Here is a 23233-nt window from a genome sequence, read left to right as displayed (position 1 = left end):
CACTGGCCACCAATGAGTTAACTACAGGGGAGGGAGGGGGGGGGCGGCCGCACTGGCCACCAATGTGTTAACTACAGGGGGGGGCTGCCCCCTGCTGCCTGGCAGCACCTGCCAGGCAGCAGGGGGCAGTCATGTACACAGTTCTTTTAGTATATTCTAACCTGAAGCGTCCCCATCACCATGGGAACGCCTCTGTGTTAGAATATACTGTCGGATCTGAGTTTTCACGAAGTGAAAACTCAGCTCTGAAAAAGCTTTTATGCAGACGGATCTTCAGATCCGTCTGTATTAAAGTAACCTACGGCCACGGATCACGGACACGGATGCCAATCTTGTGTGCATCCGTGTTCTTTTACGGACCCATTGACTTGAATGGTTCCGTGAACCGTTGTCTGTCAAAAAAATAGGACAGGTCATATTTTTTTGACGGACAGGATACACGAATCACGGTCTCGGCTGCAAAACAGTGCATTTTCCGATTTTTCCACGGACCCATTGAAAGTCAATGGGTCCGCGAAAAAAAAGCGGAAAACGGCACAACGGCCACGGATGCACACAACGGTCGTGTGCATGAGGCATTATCCGCATTCGAAAGGGCGATGAGAGGAAGACTGCTTTTAACACTCGTGATGGACACTACGAGTATCTAGTCATGCCTTTTGACCTGTGCAATGCTCCCGCGGTATTCCAGGAATTGGTAAACAATATCTTCCAGGACCTGCTCTATGTCTGCGTTATAGTGTACCTTGACGATATACTGATCTATTCTCCAGATTTGACCACTCACCGGAAGCATGTATGTTTGGTTTTACAGCGGTTGAGAGAGAATCGACCTTATACCAAACTCGAGAAATGCATCTTTGAAAAATCTACCATACCGTTCCTCGGATACATCATCTGGAAAAAGTACAGAGGAGAGCGACTAAACTGATAAGGGGAATGGAGGGTCTTAGGGCTCTTTCACACCTGCGTTATTGTCTTCCGGCATAGAGTTCCGTCGTCGGGGCTCTATGCCGGAAGAATCCTGATCAGGATTATCCTAATGCATTCTGAATGGAGAGTAATCCGTTCAGGATGCATCAGGATGTCTTCAGTTCCGGTACGGAACGTTTGTTGGCCGGAGAAAATACCGCCGCATGCTGCGCTTTTTGCTCCGGCCAAAAATCCGGAACACTTGCCGCAAGGCCGGATCCGGAATTAATGCCCATTGGAAGGCATTGATCCGGATCCGGCCTTAAGCTAAACGTCGTTTCGGCGCATTGCCGGAGCCGACATTTAGCTTTTTCAGAGTGGTTACCATGGCTCCCGGGACGCTAAAGTCCTGACAGCCATGGTAAGTGTAGCGGGGAGCGGGGGAGCAGTGTACTTACCGTCCGTGCGGCTCCCCGGGCGCTCCAGAGTGACGTCAGGGCGCCCCAAGCGCATGGATCACGTGATCGCATGGATCACGTCATCCATGCGCATGGGGCGCTCTGACGTCATTCTGGAGCGCCCCGGGAGCCGCACGGACTGTAAGTATACCGCTCCCCCGCTCCCCGCTCCTACTATGGCAACCAGGACTTTAATAGCGTCCTGGCTGTCATAGTAACACTGAAAGCATTTGGAAGACGGTTCCGTCTTCAAATGCTTTCAGTACACTTGCGTTTTTCCGGATCCGGAGTGTAATTCCGGCAAGTGGAGTACACGCCGGATCCGGACAACGCAAGTGTGAAAGAGGCCTTAGTTATGAAGAAAGATTAAAGGAATTTAATTTATTTAGTCTTGAGAAGAGACGTCTAAGGGGGGACATGATTAATCTATACAAATATATAAATGGGCCATACAAAAAATACGGTAAAAATCTGTTCCATGTAAAATGCGCTCAAAAGACAAGGGGGCACTGCCTTCGATTGGAGAGGAAAAAGTTCAGTCTCCGGAAGCGTCAAAGCTTCTTTACTGTAAGAACTGTGAAGCTGTGGAATAGACTTCCTCAGGACGTAGTCACAGCAGGAACAGTAGACAGTTTCAAAAAGGGTTTAGACAAATTCTTAAAAGTAAGAAACATTAATGCTTATGAAAACGTGTAGAAATCGGAGTCTCAATTACTTTTGGGATTCGCATCCCCACCTATCCCTTGGTTGAACTTGATGGACGTATGTCTTTTTTTCAACCGTATTAACTATGTAATATCTCGGATGCGGGGTTTCAGATGGATCCTAAAAAATTAAATGCAGTTATGGACTGGCCCCGCCCACAGGGTCTTCGTGCTATACAGTGCTTCCTTGGATTTGCTCATTTCTATCGTCAGTTCATCCTGAATTTTTCATCTCTTACATCTCCGATCTCTGCTCTTACTAATAAAGGGGTGAATGCCAGAGACTGGACTCCTGAGGCGGAGACCACCTTCACCCAATTAAAGAGGTCCTTTGCTTCTGCACCTGTTCTACGTCATCCGATGTCTCCCGCCAATTCTTTTTAGAAGTGGAGGCCTCCTCCATAGGAGCTGGTGCCGTTTTACTACAGAAAGGTTCCAAGGGCAAGATGTTTACATGTGGATTCTCCACCAAGCTCTTCTCCCCTGCTGAGAGGAATTACTGTATAAGAGGCAGAGAGCTTCTGGCCATAAAACTTTCCTTGTAGGAGTGGCATTATCTATTGGAGGGGGCCCAGCATCCAGTGATAATCTTTACCGACCACAGGAACCTTACATATCTGCAGACGGCCCACAACGTCTGAACCCTCGCCAAGCCAGATAGGCACTCTTCTTCTCCCGTTTTCATTTTGAGCTTCACTTTTGCCCGGCTGAGAAGAACATCAAGGCGGATGCTCTGTCTCGGTCATTTGACTTCTCTGACCAGCAGGAGGAGCCCCAGTACATTGTAGATCCTGCTCGCTTGATCACAGTGGCTCCTGTCCTGGTACAAGACATCTCTCCCGGGAAGACATTCGTGCCATCTGCCAAAATGTATTCTAGCTTGGGGGCACAACTCCAAACTAGCTGGTCATCCAGGGATCCGCAAGACCACAGAACTTTTGTCTTGCCACTACTGGTGGCCCACACTGTCTAAGGATGTGCGTGATTATGTGTTTGTCTGCACCGTCTATGCTCAGAATAAAGTCTCCAGGACCAAACCACCCGGGCTGTTGTTACCTCTTCCTGTTCCTGATGCCCCATGGCAACACATTGTCATGGACTTTGTTACATATCTGCCTTCTTCTGCCGGATATACAGCTATCTGGGTGGTCGTGGACCGCTTCTCCAAGATGGCGCACTTTGTCCTTTGGCTGGACTGCCCTCGGCTGCTGAACTTGCTAAACTGTGAGACACATATTCCGCTTGCATGGTCTACCTTGGATATTGTTTCTGATCGCGGAGTCCAGTTTACCTCTAAGCTCTGGAGAGTTCTTTGCCTGCTGCTCGAAATTGATCTGGACTTCTCTTCCGGTTATCATCCCCTGACCAACGGGCAAGTAGAACTCGTCAATCAAATACTGTATTAGAGAACTATCTCCGGCATTTTGTTTCAGCCCAACACGACAACTGGGTACAATTGCTACCTTGGGCTGAATTCTCCTATAACAACCACTCTAGTGAGTCTAGTGGATCCTCTCCATTCTTTGTCGTTTATGGACAACACCCTCGGACTCCTCTCCCTGTTCCTACATCTTCTGGGGTACTAGCATTCCTCTTGTAGGGATTTTTTGAAGATTTGGCGTGACACCAAGGACTGCATCAAAAAAGCGGTGACCCGCATGAAAGCAAATGCAGAAAAGAGAAGAAGAAAACCGCCTCAGTTCTCGTCTGGAGATAAGGTATGGCTCTCTTCTAAAAACATCCGCTTAAGGCCCCTTTCACATGGCTTATTCCTGTCAGAGTTCGGAGCAGGAAGAAAAGTAAGAGCACGTCTGATCCCCGATGCGCTCTTACTTTTCTTCCCGAAGTCGAACTCTAACAGGAATAAGCCGGTTGTAGAGACAGAGTCGGAGCAGGGAGCGCGCCAGTGGCAGGGGCAGACTGGGCATGTCCTGCTCTTATTAGGAAAAGCAGCACATGCGCAGTTAGAATAAAGCCATGGACAAGCTTTCTCTAAAGCTCCTCCATGTCGCGTGCAGCCATGGACGAACTGGCTGCACGCAGAGCGGGACTGAGGGGGTGGGGCTCATTATAAAAACATCACTATTCAGATTTTTTAAAAATAGTATATTAGGAAACTCATTTTTACCCTACCTCCCACTATATAGTGGAAAGTACTTATATAGTGGCCAACCCCTTTAATCGCTTCTTGACGGCTTCTTCTACTCCAACTCCGGTATCTGAAGATTCTGACGAGATATTTGAGGTCAAAGACATCCCGGACATCAAGAAGCGTGGCAAGAAGACCTACTATCTTGTGGACTGAAAGAGCTTTGGTCCTGAGGAGAGGTCTTGGGAACCAGAAGAGAACATTCATGCTCCGAACTTGATAAAAAGGTTTCTGTCTCGTCGTGGACTCAAGAAAAGGGGGCATAAGGGGGGGGTACTGTAACAGCAGCTGCTGTGCGCCGCTGTTCCCCTGTTTACCGCCACGGTCCCGGGCGCCGTGTTCAGTGGTGATCTGCTGCTAGTGCTTCCCATTCGCCACTGCGGTCCTGGGCTCTGCCTGTGTAGGTACTGTTGTTCTGGGATCCGCTCCACAGTTTCCTCTCAGCCCTGGCCACAGCATGCTTGCTGCTTGTTTCCTGCAGCACTTCTTTAAGGGCCGGCGTGCTGCCCTTCCCCCACTCTGTCACGGGGCAATTATTGTCACTGTCACTGCTTTTGCCCCCCTCTCCCACTCTGTTATTGGGTCCTTTTGTCCCTGTTTATGCATCTGCAGTTGGAACCCATCCCCTCTCTGTAATGGGGCCACTATTGTCCCTGTTTGTCTGGGTTAACATCATTTTTTATCCGTTCTTCTTATCAGTCAGAAGAACAGAAAAAGAAAAAAAGGATCCTGTATTTTGAGCATTCGTAAAGGCCTCTTTCACAGGGTCAGTATTTGGTCCACAACACAGAAGAAATGCTAATATTTTCATTACATTTTATCTCTGTTTTGGACCCACTCCATTTTTTGGCTTACTCCAATTTTTGGCTTCCAAATGCAACGGACGCCTCCCCCCTGGGCCCTCCTATATCGCATCCCAGGTTTGGTAGGAATGCAGAGTGGTGTAGTGCAGCCTAAATTTCTCTTTTTGTGTCACAGTGCTGCTACCAGGTGTGTGTGTGTGTGTGTGTGTGAGGGGGGGGGGGTTAGCTCTTCTCCGGGGGTCATTTTCACAGATACGGCTTCAGGACACCAGGTTTGATGTCCAAACAGTGCATTTATTGTGGCACACCAGCAAAAACAAAACAATAAACACTCGCCCGTCCAGGCTCTAACTAAACACAATATTCCTGACTAACCGTTCACACCCTGTGATCACATGCGGCTTTCTCAGCCAATGTCCCACAGCCTCCTGGCTGTACAGAGCACAGTACGCCCGTTGTCTCCAGTCCAGTGTCTCTTGTGGGGGATTGGGGCTCAGTAGTCCGCCTGACTATGGCCCTGCGCCCCTTCCAGGCGTCGCTTTGTCACCCAACTCCAGGCTATCTCCCAGCCTTGTGGTCCCTCAGCCTTGCCCAGCTGAGACCACACTGACAGAGCCTCCAGGCCTCTGTCCACAGGTAACACACTCCCCCCTTTTTGACACCCTGGGAGGTGCTTTATGCCAGCCTGAGTACTTCCAGCTGGTCTCACCTGTGGTGGAGAAGGGGTGTGGATCACACTATCCACCCCTTCCTTGCCTCTAGCCTGTGTGAGATCTGTCACTGTCTCACACTGGATACTGCTGGACCCTAGGCATTGGCTCCGAAGCAATGAAAAGGGGGAATTGAGGGATTGGAAAGAACTTGAGTCCAGACCTTTAGATGAAGTTCAACAGCAGCTTTCATTGAATAAATGTTTCTTTAAACAGTTTTCAGGCTGTGTCTTGGTTCCAGCAGGCTTTAGCATGAACTGGCAGGCAAACTCAACTCTGCTTTATCTCTTTCTCTCTGCTATACTGACAGGCTAGCTTAGTAACTTGGCTTCCTCTTTATCCTGCACTTCACTCTGTTGTTGGACTTCTCCTCAGCCAAGGAAGTGTACTCCTAGCTCCTGAGGCTTTAGGCTTCTGCCTCCATGGCCGGCAGAGCTTAGGGTGCTCTGGCTGGCGTGGGCACGTCCAGCAGAGACCTGCCCCTGCACACCCTTCCCCTTGCAGGGGGTAAACTAAACTGGAACTAACTGGTCCCCATCCTTCCTTCAGGAAGTAGGGCTAGCCCACTTCTCTCTAGAGGGGGGTTAGAATGGAATGCTAAGTTCCAATCTCTCTTACTTTAGCTCTGCTACGTTTGCTGCCACCTGCTGGTGAACCAGGCATATTACATGAACATAACAGTTGCATAAAGATATTAACATTGCACCACATAAAGGACCTGGATAGAAAAACACAGATGACATTGTGTTAGCCCATTAGAGATAGTAGCAGGGTGCAGGAGTGGTAACACCACTCTGGGGTGTTACACAAATACTGATAAAATACTGATACAAAATACTGACCAAATACTGACCGTGTGAAAGAGGCCACTAAAGTCCCTTTCCTTGTTAAAAAACTGATTTTAGACGAAAATGGGCAAAACAGGTGCAAATTGAGCAGAAGGCCTCTTTCACACAGTCAGTATTTGTAAGCCAAAAGCAGGAGTGGATTCAAAACAGAAAAGAGATACAAATATTTATATTACATTTTTTCTGTTTTGGACCCACTCCTGTTTTTGGCTTACAAATACTGATCAAATACTGTCTGAAAAAGGCTTTATGGATGCTCAAAATAGAGGCTTTGTTTTTTTTTAGTTTTCTGTTCTTCTGACGGATCAGAAAAATAAACAGTGATGTGAACACAACCTTACTGCCACTGCTGCTTCTACCACCCTCCCCACTCTGCCATGGGGCCACTACTTGAGTGTTGGGGCACTGCACAGTTAACTTCACAGCGATAAATTAGACCTGACGCTAACAGTGACCTGTAATACTAACGCACAGTAAATCTACAGGTAACAGAAGGGATTAAAAAGCATGTGTTTGGACTGCCACAACATGCATTAAAATAACTTTTTTTTTCTTTACTACTTTATTGGCGCTACCTCCATTTCATAGAAACATAGAATGTGTCGGCAGATAAGAACCATTTGGCCCACCTAGTCTGCCCAATATACTGAATACTATGAATAGCCCCTGGCCCTATCTTATATGAAGGATAGCCTTATGCCTATCCTATGCATGCTTAAACTCCTTCACTGTATTTGCAGCTACCACTTCTGCAGGAAGGCTATTCCATGCATCCACTACTCTCTCAGTAAAGTAATACTTCCTGATATTACTTTTAAACCTTTGCCCCTCTAATTTAAATCTATGTCCTCTTGTAGCAGTTTTTCTTCTTTTAAATATTCTCTCCTCTTTTACCTTGTTGATTCCCTTTATGTATTTAAAATTTTCTATCATATCCCCTCTGTCTCGTCTTTCTTCCAAGCTATACATGTTAAGGTCCTTTAATCTTTCCTGGTAAGTTTTATCCTGCAATCCATGTACCAGTTTAGTAGCTCTTCTCTGAACTCTCTCCAAAGTATCAATATTCTTCTGGAGATATGGTCTCCAGTACTGAGCACAATACTCCAAATGAGGTCTCACTAGTGCTCTGTAGAGCGGCATGAGCGCCTCCCTCTTTCTACTGGTAATTCCTCTCCCTATACACCCAAGCATTCTGCTAGCATTTCCTACTGCTCTATGACATTGTCTGCCTACCTTTAAGTCTTCTGAAATAATGACCCCTAAATCCCTTTCCTCAGATACTGAGGTTAGGACTGTATCACAGATTTTATATTCTGCTCTTGGGTTTTTACGCCTCAGGTGCATTATCTTGCACTTATCAACATTAAATTTTAGTTGCCAGATTTTTGACCATTCCTCTAGTTTTCCTAAATCCTTTTGCATTTGGTGTATCCTTCCAGGAACATCAACCCTGTTACAAATCTTTGTGTCATCAGCAAAAAGACACACCTTACCATCGAGGCCTTCTGCAATTTCGCTGATAAAGATATTAAACAATATGGGTCCCAGAACAGATCCCTGAGGTACCCCACTGGTAACAATACCATTGTCTGAATATACTCCATTGACTACAACCCTCTGTTGTCTGTCCCTCAGCCACTGCCTAATCCATTCAACAATATGGGAGTCTAAGCCCAAAGACTGCAATTTATTGAGAAGCCTTCTATGTGGGACAGTATCAAAAGCCTTACTAAAGTCTAGATAAGCGATGTCTACTGCACCTCCACCATCTATTATTTTAGTCACCCAATCAAAAAAATCGATAAGATTAGTTTGACATGATCTCCCTGAAGTAAACCAATGCTGTTTTTCATCTTTCAATCCATGGGGTTTTAGATGTTCTACAATCCTCTCCTTAAGTATGGTTTCCATTAATTTCTCCACTATTGATGTCAAGCTTACTGGTCTATAGTTGCCCGATTCCTCCCTACTACCTTTCTTGTGAATGGGCACAACATTTGCTAATTTCCAATCTTCTGGGCCGACTCCTGTTGCCAGTGATTGGTTAAATAAATCTGTTCATGGTTTTGCTAGTTCACCGCTGAGCTCTTTTAATAGCTTTGGGTGTATCCCATCAGGCCCCTGTGACTTATTTATATTAATTTTAGACAGCTGACTTAGGCTACTTTCACACTAGCGTTCGGGGCTCCGCTTGTGAGTTCCGTTTGAAGGCTCTCACAAGCGGCCCCGAACTGATCTGTCCAGCCCTAATGCATTCTGAGTGGATGCGGATCCGCTCAGAATGCATCAGTCTGGCTCCGTTTGTCCTCTGCTCCGCTCAGCAGGCGGACACCTGAACGCAGCTTGCAGCGTTCGGGTGTCCGCCTGGCCGTGCGGAGGCAAACGGATCCGTCCAGACTTACAATGTAAGTCAATGGGGACGGATCCATTTGAAGTTGACACAGTATGGCTCAATTTTCAAACGGATCCGTCCCCCATTGACTTTCAATGTAAAGTCAAAACGGATCCGTTTGCATTATCATGAACAAAAAAAAAAAAAAAAAAATTTTTTTTTGTTCATGGTAATGCAAATGGATCCGTTCTGAACGGATCTAAGCGTTTGCATTATAGGTGCGGATCCGTCTGTGCAGATACCAGACGGATCCGCACCTAACGCAGGTGTGAAAGTAGCCTTAGAACCTCTTCCTCTGTAAAGACACATGCATCAAAAGATTCATTAGTCTTCTTTCCTAACTGAGGTCCTTTTCCTTCATTTTCCTTTGTAAAAACTGAACAGAAGTATTCATTGAGGCATTCAGCTAGTTCTTTATCTTCTTCCATATACCTTCCTTCTTTTGTTTTTAATTTGGTAATTCCTTATTTTAGTTTCCTTTTTTCATTTATGTATCTGAAGAATGCCTTATCGCCTTTTTCCCCTGACTGAGCTAATTTCTCTTCTGCCTGTGCTTTAGAAGCTCTTATAACTTATTTGGCCTCTCTCTGCCTAATCTTATAAATTTGCCTGTCATCCTCGTTTTTTGTTTTTTTATAATTCCTAAATGCTATCTTTTTGTTTTTAATGATTTTGGCCACTTCTGCTGAGTACCACAGTGATCACTTCCTTTTTCTGCTTTTACTGACAAGCCTAATGCAATTTTCTGTTGCTTTCAATAGTGCCACTTTTAAGTAGTCCCATTTCTCCTGGACTCCAATGAAACTGTTCCAATCTGATTGGGACTCGTATAACACTAATCTAATTTTAGAAAAGTCAGTTTTTTCTAAAATCAAAAACTTTTGTCTTTGTGTGGTGCGACTCGGTCACTGTAGTAAACCACACTGACTGGTGATCACTAGATCCCAAGCTTTCCCCTACAGTAATATCAGATACCAAATTACCATTTGTGAATACTAAATATAAAATGGCCTCCTTCCGGGTTGGCTCCTCAACTACTTGCTGTAGAGATAATCCCAGTAGGGAATTTAGAATATCTGTACTCCTGGCAGAACTAGCTATTTTGGTTTTCCAGTTTACATCAGGAAGATTGAAGTGTTCCATAATGATAACTTCCCCCTTCAATGTCATTTTAGCTATTTCCTCAACTAGTAGATCATCTAATTCTTTGACTTGGCTAGGTGGTCTATAAATCACACCTACACGAGTTACCTTATGATTATCAAGCTGCAAGGTAACCCAAACTGACTCTAAATTGTTCTCGCTAACTTGTATCAAATTAGATTTTATGCTATCTTTCACATACAGGGCCACCCCTCCCACCTTCTTGCCTTTTCTGTCTTTCCTGTATAGAGAGAACCCTGGTATTGTTATATCCCAGTCATTACTCCCATTGAACCACGTCTCAGTAACAGCCACTACATCTATATTCTCAGATGCCATTATAGCCTTAAGTTCATTGATCTTATTCCCTAAACTGTGAGCATTTGTAGACAAGAATCTGAGCTTGTCATTTCTTAACCTTTGTGCTACTGGCATCTTCTGGCATTGTTCCGGGGGGGCAGTTGGACTGCTGGATTATCACTCTTTTGCCCCCCTTTCCTAGTTTAAATGCTCCTTAGCAAATACTTGGAACCGTTCACCGAGGACTTTCGTTCCCTTGAGAGAAAGATGCAAACCATCTTTCTTGTACAGTTCTTTTCCATTCCAACAAGAGCTAACATGAGACACAAAGCCAAACCCTTGGTTCAGACACCATTCACCAAGCCATAAATTGAATTCCTCAATGCGCATCTTCCTGTCATGCTGAAGGTTATGCACAGGCAAAACTGCAGAGAATGAAACAGTTGATGCCACCTCCCGTATATCCTTTCCAAGTGTGTGAAAAGCTTCATTCACCTTTGAAACCTCATTGCAAGCCAGATCATTTGTCCCAAGATGGACAATAACATCCACCTCCCTTTTCTGCTTTGCTTGCCTAACAATATTAAGGATCCGTCGTCTATCCCTGCTAGCGGTAGCACCAGGGAGACATCTCACAACACCATTCTCCTCAATGGAATCGCCCACCAACAGCTGTTTACTATCAGTCCTCACCTTCTCCTTTTTGTCTTTGGCTGCAGTCTTGCATACTTTAGGCATGGGAGATGATTGTTTCTCACCCACTGTGCTTGAGCCATCCTCCATGTTGCTCCTGCACTCTGAAAGTGCTGCAAATGAATTATGGAGAGCCACAGACTGTGGGACATGTCTTCTATCCACAACTCTCAGTCTACCAGAACCTGCAGTAATCCATCTTCCATTTCTAGGGGGCCTCTGTGGCAGTGGTATTGCAATGTTCTCAGCCTGAGTTTGTTTAATGGTTAATTTACAAATCTCATATTTAAAAAAGGCAATTTCCTGCTGCATTATGGAGAGCTGTCTACAGATCAGACAGCATCCAAACCTCCGAAGAGTGGAACCTGAAATAAAAGCACAACAATTCCTGCACAGAACCAGGTCTGCTATTGTAAAGAGGGGAAAGATTTTAAACAAACAAATCTTCAGATTACCTCCAGATCCTCCAGATTACCTCCTGAATATCTCCAATGCACTTATAAAATCAGCACTTGGAAAAGCAGCAAGTTATAATTAGCAAGCTAATACTATGTTGCTATAGATATACACACACTCACACAAAGGCTCCTCCCCAACAGCAATTTAACACCTTACTAGCCTATGCTCATTTGCAATCAGACAATAGTGATACCCTGCCTAACAAATTCCTTACCTGTTTTGAAACACAGTGTCTGAGTATCCACCAGAAACACCACTGAAGTTCTGCTACAGTGGAAAAGCTCTGAGTTAGACTAAGTTAGTTTCCTGAATATCTCCAATGCACTTATAAAATCAGCACTTGGAAAAGCAGCAAGCTATATGTGTGTGTGTATTTCTTTATTTTGTTCTACTAAAGAGCCATTGCACTTCAGGGGTGCACACGTGTTTTTTTCTTTATTGAAGGCAGCTGTATGCTTTTCTTTTTGCTTAACAGAAGGGATTAGCTATGAATGTAAGTGTACTAGAATGTAATGCGCAGGGTGATACCCTCTCCCTGCAGTTTAACTTCCAAGCCTTCACACTGAGATTGGGCCACCAAGTGGGATATATATATGATTAGGCTAATGTATCCCAATTAGTGATGAATTAATTCATAACTGATCAAATTTGCTGACAAAGTTTGGCGAATTGACCAAATTGAATTTTTTCCAAAACTTAGCTCATCTCTAATACTGTGCATAATCTATTATATAAAGCTGAGTAAATGTGTGTGTGTGTGTGTGTGTGTATGTATGTCTGCTAAAGGAATCTGCACCGTCGCATTTACAATCACAAAATTTGGCACACAGGTACATCAGGTGTCCGGGAAGGTTTTAGACCAGGTCTTAGCTCTCTAGGGCGTACCGTTTCTGAGATATTCCCCAAAAAAAAATGCTTTAGCCAATAGAAGCTTGATCAAATGACACTTATCAGCCAATAGAAGATCGCAGGCTGTTAGTCTCCACATACACAGTTTTACTCCAGGTTTCCATAACAACCCAGCCATTTTTCTTCACTGCTGTAGGTGAGCTTTAAAGGAAATCTGTCACGAGGATAATCGCTATTGAAGTAAAGCCATGGCCCAGGGGCGTAGCTATAGGCTCATGGGCCCTGGTGCAAGAGTTCAATTTGGGCCCCCCTACTCCACAGCAGAAGTATATGCCAATCGTTCACCAGCAAGGCAGTTGGCACTGGGATCTCTATGTTATTGGTCAGTTAATATATCAGGGACCCCCTGGCATGGGGCTTATTATAACAATCTCACCGGCGCTCCCACCAGGCGGGTCAGAGCCCGGATTCACTCAGGACAGACACAGAGTCGCAGTCACTCACTCACTGGACCGACCGGACCAGAACCCCGGTCGGTCGGACGCTCACCTCAGTAAGTCAGTCAGTGTGTCTCGCAGTCGCAGTCACACTCACAGGATAGGAGAGCAGTGGCGTAGCGTGGGTTGCCAGCACCCGGGGAAAGCCAAAAATGGTGCCACCCCCCTACCCCGGGCACGCCCCTTTTAACAAATACTGTAGTAGATCACTAGCAGTCCTATGTAACACAGTGATAATGTTGTAGATGGGTGTGAGGCCCCAGAATTCAGAACACAGTGTTACCTGAAGTCTGGGGCCGGATGCGGCAGTGTGGGTCAAATTCTATATACCCCTTACCCTACCAAGAAACAGATATGTGCATGGGTAATATTATTACAGGAGAATGCCGCACCATACCTGTTACATCCAGTGACGTCTCCTGTGATGTAGACTTTTCTCAACGTCTTCATCCAGAGATAAGACCGCCATGACACCTTCTTTCAGCCGCTTCTCGTCTCTGCAGAGTTTCACAGATTATTTTTTAGGTTCCTCACTTTACTCTCATCCTCTCCTTCCTGGTGTCTCAACAACTCATCCTGCTGCCCCCAATACTGTGCTAGAGCCAGACAGATAGCTCCCATTCCCCATAATATTATTTCCCCTGTATATTATAATGGCCCCACTTTATTATTAATATAATGGCCCACACTTTATTATTAATATAATGGCCCCTCTTTAATAACAAAGAGGGGGCCATTACATTAATAACAAAGAGGGGGCCATTATATTAATAATAAAGAGGGGGCCATTACATTAATAATAAAGAGGGGGCCATTATATTAACAACGAGGGGGCCATTATATTAATAATAAAGAGGGGGCCATTATATTAATAATAAAGAGGGGGCCATTACATTAATAATAAAGAGGGGGGCCATTACATTAATAATAAAGAGGGGGACATTATATTAATAATAATGTATTGGCCCCCTCTTTGTTATTAATATAATGTCCCCCTCTTTGTTATTAATATAATGGCCCCCTCTTTATTAATATAATGACCCCCTCTTTGTTATTAATGTAGTGGCCCCCTCTTTATTATTAATGTAATGACCCCCTCTTTATTAATAATATAATGTCCCCCTCGTTGTTAATATAATAGCCCCCTCTTTATTATTAATATAATGGTAGTCTCTCCAGTCTCCACTCTTATTAATACTATGATGTCCACTGACTGAGTACTGTCAGTGGTCCTCCTCTCGTGCCCCCAGTGCCTCTGCAATAAGGGTAGAACGTAGGGTACATAAAAAAAAAAAATAATTAATACTTACCTCTCTCTCCTTCACAGCTTGTGGCATCCTGGTACAGGCGGTCACCAATGCCTCGCTCACTGTGCCTTCCCGCGCCGCGTCATCTCGCAAGATCCGACGCAGGAGGTCACAGTGAGGTACGTGACTAAGTCCTGCGTCGCACCTCAATTAAAGCCCCTCCTCCTCACTTCGCCTGCCCAGCTGCCCTGCACAGTGCGCGTCACGCAGGGCCTCTCCTCTCGGCCTCCGCTCCGCCCCCTGTAAATCGTATTTTAGTTATTCAGCTGCGGCTGCGTTCTCCTGGCTTGAGGGGGCCCTGTGGGCCCCCCTGACTCAGGGGCCCGGTCGCAATTGCGACCGCTGCGACCCCTATAGCTACGCCACTGCCATGGCCTAATAGCACTTAGTACCTTTTTTCAAGATGTGTCTTTGTTCCAGCAATAGATGTTTTTATCCTTTGAAAATCCATTTTTTTTTGGAATGCAAATGAGCCAGTAAATTGCCCAGTGGGGCGTCACTCTTGCATAAAAGAGCCCAGAAATGCCCCCTGCCACAATGTGTCCATCCTCAAAAGACAAACCTAAAATCCTGCCCCCAGGTCCCACTATGCCACGCCCATGATCCGGTTAGGTCACGCCCCATCCCACTCCTCAGTTGGCGAAGATTGAAAAAATGAAGGTAAAAATCAACTTCTGCACATTTAAATATCTAGGAGTCCAAATCACCAAGCGACACTCCCAGGCGCTATCACTTAATATTTATCCATTAATCGAGCACATACAGAACAAGTTCAAAAGCTGGAAATCACTACCTATCTCGGTGGCAGGATGCATTAACTTAGTCAAAATGATCATACTCCCAAAGGTGCTCCCAAATCAATATTCAAAGAATTAGATTCCATGACAAGGGTCTTTATATGGGGCAGATCACGAGCTAAACTCAGCCTAGACATACTGAAAAGCCCAAAGATAGAGGGAGGAATGGCCCTACCGGACTATTTTATATACTACTTAGCCGGTCAGATACGGCTTATTCATACCTGGTTCACAACAGAAGATCTGCCTATTTCAGAGTACTTCTTAAAAACTTACCTAAACTGCAATACGATATGGTCGGTATTAGAGGGATCACCTAGGTTACAACGGTCATGGCTGCCACTGCATAAAATGGCACTGACGGTTTGGAAAGAAGCTAAATCACTGGCCAAATTTACAGAGATTGTCTCAGACATACCTCTGTGGGAAAATCAGTCCATGCCAAATATACAGGTGGTGATGGGAGCGGACAGATGGAAAGTGGCGGGAGTTAAAACCCTTGGTGATATCTGTGATCAAGGTATTATAATGACATTTGAGGCTTTGGCGCAAAAATATAACATACCGCGTCCCCATTTCTTCTCATACTTGCAACTTAGGGCAGCAGTACAGAATATACACTCACCTAAAGAATTATTAGGAACACCTGTTCTATTTCTCATTAATGCAATTATCTAGTCAACCAATCACATGGCAGTTGCTTCAATGCATTTAGGGGGGTGGTCCTGGTCAAGACAATCTCCTGAACTCTAAACTGAATGTCAGAATGGGAAAGAAAGGTGATTTAAGCAATTTTGAGCGTGGCATGGTTGTTGGTGCCAGACGGGCCGGTCTGAGTATTTCCCAATCTGCTCAGTTACTGGGATTTTCACGCACAACCATTTCTAGGGTTTACAAAGAATGGTGTGAAAAGGGAAAAACATCCAGTGTGCGGCAGTCCTGTGGGCAAAAATGCCTTGTGGATGCTAGAGGTCAGACGAGAATGGGCCGACTGATTCAAGCTGATAGAAGAGAAACGTTGACTGAAATAACCACTCGTTACAACCGAGGTATGCAGCAAAGCATTTGTGAAGCCACAACACGCACAACCTTGAGGCGGATGGGCTACAACAGCAGAAGACCCCACCGGGTACCACTCATCTCCACTACAAATAGGAAAAAGAGGCTACAATTTGCACGAGCTCACCAAAAGTGGACTGTTGAAGACTGGAAAAATGTTGCCTGGTCTGATGAGTCTCGATTTCTGTTGAGACATTCAAATGGTAGAGTCCGAATTTGGAGTAAACAGAATGAGAACATGTATCCATCCTCTGATGGCTACTTCCAGTAGGATAATGCACCATGTCACAAAGCTCGAATCATTTCAAATTGGTTTCTTGAACATGACAATGAGTTCACTGTACTAAAATGGCCCCCACAGTCACCAGATCTCAACCCAATAGAGCAGGGGTGGGGAACCTCCGGCCCGAGGGCCGTATGCGGCCCACGGTATCATTTCATGTGGCCCCCGGCCCCCTGCCAGAACATAATGTGAAAATGCTTATGACCCCTTCCATTATGGAAGCGGTCATTAGCATACGGGAGGCACAGGAAGGTGAGAACAGCACTGCACTGGCTGTCCTCACCTTCCCTGGTCTTCTTTCAGCCCCACACTGTGTCCTGACACATCCAGCGTCAGGACGCAGTGCACGTAGACGTGCACTATGACCTGACGCTGTGCGGTGTGAGGTGACAATATAGTGCGGCAGGAAGAAGAACAGGGAGGGTAAGTGAATCTGCCAAGAGGCAGCGCCGTACGGAGCTGGAGAGGTAAGTTTATTTGTTTATCTTAAATACAGTATCTGATCTGATGTCTGATTGGGGCTGATCTGAGGCTAAAGGAGGGTGGGGAGGGTCTGATGGGGGTCTGATCTGAGGCTTGGGAGGGTCTGATCTGAGGCTGGGGGTGTCTGATCTGAGGCTGGGGTTTGATAGGGGTCTGATCTGAGACTAGGGGGGCTGATGGGGGCTGATCTGAGGCTGGGGAGGGTCTGATGGGGGCTGATCTGAGGCTAGGGAGGGTATTATGAAGGTCTGATCTGAGGCTGGGGGGTCTTATAGGGGCTGATCTGACCCTGGGGGGTCTGATGGGGGCTGATCTGAGGCTGGGCGTCTGATCCGGGTCTGGTCTGAGGCTGGGGGTCTGATGGGAGTCTGATCTGAAGCTAGGAAGGGTCTGATTGGGGTCTAATCTGAGGCTTAGAGGTCTGATGGGAGTCTGATCTGAGGCTGATGTAGGCCTGGGGGGTCTGATAGGAGGCTGATTTCAGGCTGATGGAGGTGGGGGCAGATATTTTGCTGAGAAAGGGACAAAGGCAGGGACAGTTGCGAAGAAAGAGGCAGGGAGAGTGAAAGCTGGGTGAACCCCTCTCTGGACCCCCTGGGTTTAGCTTCCTGCCATTAATGTCAAATAAGTAACATTCTGAACTTAAAAATTAGACTGCTATGTGTGGTCAATATGGCGCCTGTATTGTATGTAATATACTGTATATATATAGTGCAGGCGCTATTTTGTGCTGCAAAAATACAGCCCTCTAGATTATTTTAATTGAAGTGCAATTTCTGTAACTTATCCCTAAGTCAATTATATGTTTGACCAAATCCAGCAGTAAAAATTTTTTATTGAGAATTTTGTATGGCCCCCGAATGATGTTACAAATATCCAAATGGCCCTTGGCAGCAAAATGGTTCCCCACCGCAGCAATAGAGCATCTTTGGGATGTGGTGGAACGGGAGCTTCGTGCCCTGGATGTGCATCCCTCAAATCTCCATCAACTGCAAGATGCTATCCTATCCATATGGGCCAACATTTCTAAAGAATGCTATCAGCACCTTGTGGAATCAATGCCACGTAGAATTAAGGCAGTTCTGAAGGCAAAAGGGGGTCCAACACCGTATTAGTATGGTGTTCCTAATAATTCTTTAGGTGAGTGTATATCCACATAATAGCACCAGAGTATCCAAATACCCACTTATAGGAGTAGTCAAAACCCAGGGCCCCAGAGGACTAGTATCGACTATCTATTCGCATTTGGTACATGCAAAGATTAGTGCAAATCCCCTTCCAGTAATTGACAAATGGAAAAGAAAGATACCCACACTCACAGATGAATGCATAACGGCTTTATTGGAATCACATCTGTATTTGGTATCACACGCAATCAATAACAAAATAATCCAATTATATATCATTCATCAGTCATATCTAACACCAATTAGGTTGTATAGAATGGGCAGAGTGCCATCCACGGCATGTCCACGGTGTGGGGAGCAGGAGGTGGACTTTAGGCAAATGATATGGAGCTGCAACCCGATAGCCATATTCTGGAGGGAAGTGGCGGATCTTCTTTCCTCTTTATTGCCAGTGCAGGTACCATGCACACCTGAGGTCTGTCTATTAGGGATACTGAATGAAGATAATTGGGATCACTATATGATGATATTCTTGAGGGAATCACTGTTTGTGGCACGTCAATGTATTGCTCTGAGATGGTACAGCCCCAGTACACCAAATTTGACCATGTGGAAATTGCAAATAAATCAGACCCTACCATATATAGTATTAGTATATAAACACTGCAATAAACCACAAAAATTTGATAGAGTTTGGGGCCTGTGGTGTGGGGCAACACAAACTGTACTCAACCTTGAGACTGCGACAGGCTATATCAGCAGCTCGAGGAAGCGTGTCTCAGTCGAATTAATGGGGATACCTGTACATATTAAAATACGCTATCAATTTATCTGAAGAACTAGGGAGCATATAGTAATGCAATGGCTGATTAGAGTTATTGTTCAGACGATTATTGTTTTTTCTTGTTCATATTGTTGTCTGTATCAAAAGAATAAGATCATACTGGTCTCTTGACTTCTATGCATATACTGTAATCGGCAACAAGATGTATGACGTTGTTAATCCAACTTTTTGTTAATAAAAAAGTAAAAAAATCAACTGTCAGCTGCAGGGGTGGGAGGGACGGTGACTTTCTCCCTGCAGCTCACACTCAGACAGCACAGTGCTGCTGTCTTAGAGTGAGCTGTTCAACAGGACATGCCCCCGATCTGATGAGGCCACTCCCCCTCCCACTCCTCAGCCGACAGAGATTGAAAACACGAAGTTAAAAATCAATTTCTAGGTCCCGCTAAGCCACGCCCAAATCTGATTAGGCCACGCCCATCCCACTCCTCAGCCGACAGGGATTGAAAAAATGAAGTTAAAAATCAACTTCTAGATCCCGCTGAGCCACTCCCCTGATTTGGTTAGGTCACGCCCCCTCCCACTCTTCAGCCGACAGGGATTGAAAAAACGAAGGTTAAAATCAATTTCTAGGTCCGGATAAGCCACGCCCCAATCTGATTAGGCCACACCCCTCCCACTTCTCAGCCGACAGGGATTGAAAAAATGAAGTTAAAAATCAACTTCTAGATCCCGCTGAGCCACTCCCCTGATTTGGTTAGGTCACGCCCCCTCCCACTCTTCAGCCGACAGGGATTGAAAAAACGAAGGTTAAAATCAATTTCTAGGTCCCGATAAGCCACGCCCCAATCTGATTTGGCCACACCCCTCCCACTCCTCAGCCGACAGGGATTGAAAAAATGAAGTTAAAAATCAACTTCTAGATCCCGCTGAGCCACGCCCCTGATTCGGTTAAGCCACACCCCCTCCCACTCTTCAGCCGACAGGGATTGAAAAAATGAAGTTAAAAATTAACTTCTAGATCCCGCTGAGCCACGCCCCTGATTCGGTTAGGCCACACCCCCTCCCACTCTTCAGCCGACAGGGATTGAAAAAATGAAGTTAAAAATCAACTTCTGTCAGCTGCAGGGGTGGGAGGGACGGTGACTTTCTCTCTGCAGCTCACACTCAGACAGCACAGTGCTGCTGTCTGAGAGTGAGCTGTTCAAAAGAACATCCTTGTGTTCGTCCAGGCCCTGCGCCAGACAGAGGACAGGGAGTCTGAAAGCCGGACTGTCCAGCCTAAAACTGGAACTCTGGTCACCCTAGGGGCAGGCTGGTGTGGAGGTCACAGTTAAGGGGATGGTCCACTATGGAGGTCAAAGTTAAGGGGCAGATTGCTGTAAAGGCCACTATTAAGGGGGCGGCCCCTGTGGAGGTCACTGTCAAGGTGGTGTGCTGTGAAACTCACTGTTAAAGGGGAAGGCTGCTGTAAAGGTCAAAGTTAAGGGGGTGGGCTGCTGTGAAGGTCCAATTTTAAGGGACGGGGCACTGTGGGGGGGGGGTCAGTGTTAAGGGGCGGGGTGCTGTGGAGGTCACTGTTATAGTGGATAGTGTTGATATCTTTTAACGACACACACAAACATTAGACAAAATATATTTAAAATACCTGAGCGAAGCTGGGTCCTTCAGCTAGTCTCTCATATTTCCATATTTTAACATAACTATGGTTATAACCATAACCAAGCTAATGGACCACAATGCATAATCTGACTACCCGTTGCCAGTTGGCGTCTTCTTGTGTGGTAGTGGAGCCTATGGGCCCCTTTGGGCATTGGTCCTAAGTACGACTGCTACCCTTGCACCACCTATAGTTATACCCAGGCTTAAACTAGCCCACAGGGGAACAAATGAATCCCCCGGTGATCCCCTGAACAATTTGGGCTCCTAGTCTCCCACTCCCTGCACTAGTGGCACCTGGCACATTCGATTCTCTTCACTACATACAGGCAGCGTACAGGATCTTAAAGGGTTTTCCGAGATCTTTATGCTGATGACCTTTCCTCTAGGACCCCCACAGATCAGCTGTTCGAGAAGGCACCAGCACTTGCAGTAGCACCGCAGCCTTCTCCCTGCTCACCAAGCACAACGCTGTCCCAGGCCATGTGATCGTTGAACGTGACGTCACTCGGCCTAGCGAAAGCTGAGAGAAAGCCGCGGCGCTACTGTGAGTGCCGGTGCCTTCTTAGGCTACTTTCACACTTGCGGCAGAGAGATCCGGCAAGCAGTTCCATCGCCGGAACTGCCTGTCGGATCAGGCAAAATGTATGCTAACTGATGGCATTAGTAAGACTGATCAGGATCCTGATCAGTCTTAAAAATGCCTGATCAGTCGAAAAAATGCATTGAAATGCCGGATCCGTCTTTCCGGTGTCATCCGGCAAAAACGGATCCGGCATTTATTTTTTCACCTTTTTTTCAGTCTGCGCATGCGCATACCGGAAAGACGGATCCGGCATTCCGGTATTCTGAATGCCGGATCCGGCACTAATACATTCCTATGGGAAAAAATGCCGGATCCGGCATTCAGGCAAGTCTTCAGTTTTTTTAGCCGGAGATAAAACCGTAGCACGCTACGGTTTTCTCTTTTGCCTGATCAGTCAAAACGTCTGAACTGAAGACATCCTGATGCAAACTGAACGGATTACTCTCCATTCAGAATGCATTGGGACATACCTGATCAGTTCTTTTCCGGTATAGAGCCCCTGTGACGGAACTCTATGCCGGAAAAGAAAAACGCAAGTGTGAAAGTACCCTTAAACAGCTGATCAACAGGGGTCCCGGGTCTTGGACCACCACCAATCGGATACTGAATAGTCTGCTGCTGTGTGAACAGGTAGTATTTGCAAGTAGCTGTACACTGGGTCCCCACAATTAATTTTTACTGGGGGACCCTATGCGCCCCAGTCCGACATACTGGCTATACCCCTGATTATAATTTAAAGAGCCTAAGCCGCTGAAATACAAATGTCAGGCGTACAGGATCTCTAAATACAGCCTTGAGACACAGTCATCAGGAATACCTATCTGCCCTTTTTTTTACTGGGAAGCCATAATCAATACTGTTTTGTAATTTAGTAAAATTTGCCATATCTGAGGGATCAACTGTGTTATTACCCGCAGGCAAAGTCTCAATCAGCCCTGTCAAACTGTTGTCAATCCAATTGTACACCAGTTAAAGGGACGCTCGCTTTATAACATGTAGTTATAGAAAAGCACATGTTGTGAAGGCACTGATTGTGTCAATTTTTTTTTACATTACTTAATTTTCTATTGCTTTGTGACCAAGGTCGCCCTAGCAATCAAAACGATTAAAGGATTTTTTTTTTTTTTTTTTTTGCATTTTTTTATGCAATTTAAATATTCCTCCAGCAAGACCTTGATTCATAGACTCGGCAGGGTCAGGTGCTTTTTTTTTTTTTTTTTTTTTTTAAAAACCTAGAAAATGTATGCATGATACAGACATGAATGACTATTCATCATGTCAATAATGTTCTCTTACGGCAAGACGTGTCTGTGCGATTAATGTACAAGGGTTATGTGAAATCTATTGCCTGTATTAGGAGTAAATTCTCAGATGTGTAAATCAGTGTTTTCACCACACATGTAAAAGGCAGAAACGTAAAAGCAGGATTTAGAGAAAATCTGTAGTTCCGATCGATGGGATCCTAGTGAAAGACTAATATGGAGACTCCTAACCACCAATTAGATCATGACTTTTGTGTCCACACATGGAGGCTTCCTCTGCACCCATGATCTCCTGTAAAGTCCTATAAGCTACAGTGGGATGCGAAAGTTTGGGTAACCTTGGTAATCGTCATGTTTTTCCTGTATAAATCGTTGGTTGTTACGATAAAAAATGTCATGTTAAATATATCATATAGGAGACACACACAGTGATATTTGAGAAGTGAAATGAAGTTTATTGGATTTACAGAAAGTGTGCTATAATTGTTTAAACAAAATTAGGCAGGTGCATAAATTTGGGCACTGTTGTCATTTTATTGATTCCAAAACCTTTAGAACTAATTATTGGAACTCAATTTGGCTTGGTAAGCTCAGTGACCCCTGACCTACATACACAGATGAATCCAATTATGAGAAAGAGTATTTAAGGGGGTCAATTGTAAGTTTCCCTCCTCTTTTAATTTTCTCTGAAGAGTAGCAACATGGGGGTCTCAAAACAACTCTCAAATGACCTGAAGACAAAGATTGTTCACCATCATGGTTTAGGGGAAGGATACAGAAAGCTGTCTCAGAGATTTCAGCCGTCTGTTTCCACAGTTAGGAACATATTGAGGAAATGGAAGACCACAGGCTCAGTTCAAGTTAAGGCTCAAAGTGGCAGACCAAGAAAAATCTCGGATAGACAGAAGCGACGGATGGTGAGAACAGTCAGAGTCAACCCACAGACCAGCACCAAAGACCTACAACATC

The 23233-nt window shown here is 45.4% G+C and overlaps 1 long non-coding RNA gene across 1 annotated transcript; it reads right to left on the bottom strand.

Moving 5' to 3' along the window:
• Positions 1–996: 996 nt before the first annotated feature.
• LOC120981678 lies at positions 997–14343 on the bottom strand. Its single transcript, XR_005774731.1, has 3 exons — positions 14243–14343; positions 11728–11731; positions 997–1008 (listed from the first exon to the last, which is right to left on the bottom strand). It is a non-coding gene; the product is annotated as an uncharacterized LOC120981678 (long non-coding RNA).
• Between the last annotated feature and the right edge of the window lie 8890 nt (positions 14344–23233).

This window comes from Bufo bufo, chromosome 11 (genome assembly GCF_905171765.1).
Source record: "Bufo bufo chromosome 11, aBufBuf1.1, whole genome shotgun sequence".
In the NCBI taxonomy this organism is placed as follows: Eukaryota; Metazoa; Chordata; class Amphibia; order Anura; family Bufonidae; genus Bufo; species Bufo bufo.
The sequence above is the reverse complement of the archived record's forward strand: the minus strand, read 5'-3'. Positions and strand labels throughout refer to the sequence as shown.